Source organism: Labrus bergylta, chromosome 14, assembly GCF_963930695.1.
Source record: "Labrus bergylta chromosome 14, fLabBer1.1, whole genome shotgun sequence".
NCBI lineage: Eukaryota > Metazoa > Chordata > Actinopteri > Labriformes > Labridae > Labrus > Labrus bergylta.
The window spans coordinates 831,230-833,729 of NC_089208.1; positions in this window are offsets into that span (position 1 = coordinate 831,230).

Genomic DNA, 2,500 nt, shown 5'->3' on the forward strand with positions numbered 1-2,500 from the left:
ACATGACAAAGCGATCAAAGGCGCTCGGCTGAAAGGCGGCTGGTTGTCACACAGGACCCTCTGTGATGTAGTCGTCGCGTCCCCCATAAGGCCACGGATGAAAAGCAGACGCAACTGGTCTCTAGTCAACTCAATTATGTGCTACATTTCCAGAGCGGCTTCATGAAAGACTCCACGTCGCTCTGGCTCTGTCTGACATGTTCAACGTGACACACGAGGACGATTACACCGTCGAAATGAGTCGATGAGCAGAAAGACTTCGCTTCATCTCTGAATGAATAATCGAGTGGACCAGGCCCAACACATTTTGTTATGCCCCGAACAACGTCATGTTTAAGGACATCTTACTTGTTGTTGTGTTACAGTGCCACCTTGTGGTGTTTGCTTGTATTTATCTACTTTTCCCGTCATAGAAACTGAAAGTAAAATAGTCGACCACGAGCCGGTGAGTCGGCTGCAGCACTTTGGATAGCTCAGTAGTTTCACATGTTTCTTCTACTCCTGCACGATAATGCAACGTCTGTAAGTATAAACGTTGATGCTATGTGTATGCATCTTAGAAAGGACGTGTTTTGTATCTATATAGATGCTAACTGCTAAGCTAGTGTTAACTTTAACATTCATTTGTTTAAGATGCTATATGCTAGTGCTGTGTTGCTACATTATCTTGTTTAACATGTGTAGACAGTCAACTGCCTTATTGTGTTTATTAATAAGGACCTTTCTGTATTGTTTTCAGTTTCACAATAAAGAAACCTCAGTAAACTTTTTTAAGAGTTTTATTGGGGACTGTTTAGCTGGTTGGATAGTTAGCTTCAGCAGCTAGCGAGGCCTACACACATTTAAACAAATCCTAGAGATGTTGAGATGTTGTGGTTATGGGAGTAAAAATCCTGTTCATGTTCTCTATACCAGATTAGATTATGAGCCATGATGTCATAACCATCAGGTGTACACTGACCTCGAGCTACCTGAGTGTGAGACGATGGTTTATGCTCCTGTAGGAAACACGAGTTGGTCTGATGTCAACCACGTTTTAGGAAGAACACGGTTTATTCACGATATCGAGGGTAAAAAACTACACTACCCACAATCATATGGAGAGTGTCACAGCGACGTCTCTGATTGGTTTGGGCTCGCTGTTGCCATGGTGATGAGAGATACTAGTAAATGCAACTTTTTACAGTGTGTAGAGAGTCACACTGATTCATTCTCTAAACTGGAGAAGTGCAGAATCTCTCGGGGGTCAAAGGTGACTTTAGAGGAAAACAAAGAATCAGCGATCATTGTTTTTGGATAACTTGGAGACGGTTGCTTCATGATTAGCTATCGTTTCATTTCATGTCACAATCCACAGAGTGTGTGCTCGGCCGGCCTTCTGGATTCCCTCCACTCAAGAAGAGATCGGGTCATAAATATTTAACAGGTTTTATTGTTTAACGATTTAAAATCTGAGCGGCTACAAGATCGGACTCGTCTGATTCAGGATGAATAATAAGACGAGCTGGGTACCGATGAGAGACGCTGTTCTAGAAATACAGGTCACACAGCTTCTTGTGTTTGGCCAAATGCAAAAAACATTAAAGATTTACAGTAGTGTGATGTGTGTGTGCTGTGTGTGTGCTGTGATATCATCCATGTGGAGCCTCCGAGGTCCCCGCTGCACGTCTCAAAATACAGATGGTAGCAGCCTTGGAGGTATGGATGCACAAAGGAGTGAGAATACAGATTCAGGAAGCCTCCCAGGAAAAAAGTATAGATACAAATCTTCAGTGAGGAGGAGGGGAGCGATGTGCAGGAAAACAACACCTCCAGCAGAACACACACACACACACACAGGAAGACACGCACACACAGGAAGACACACACACACACACAGGAAGACACACACACACACACACACACACACACACACACAGGAAGACACGCACACACAGGAAGACACACACACACAGGAAGACACACACACACACAGGAAGACACGCACACACAGGAAGACACACACACACACACAGGAAGACACACACACACAGGAAGACACACACACACACACACAGGAAGACACACACACACAGGAAGACACACACACACACACACACACACAGGAAGACACACACACACACAGGAAGACACACACACACACACACACAGGAAGACACACACACACACACACACAGGAAGACACACACACACACACACACACACAGGAAGACACACACACACACACACAGGAAGACACGCACACACACACAGGAAGACACACACACAGGAAGACACACACACACACACACACACACAGGAAGACACACACACACACACACAGGAAGACACACACACACACACAGGAAGACACACACACACACCACACACACACACACACACACACACACAGGAAGACACACACACACACAGGAAGACACGCACACACAGGAAGACACACACACACACAGGAAGACACACACACAGGAAGACACACACACACACACAGGAAGACACACAC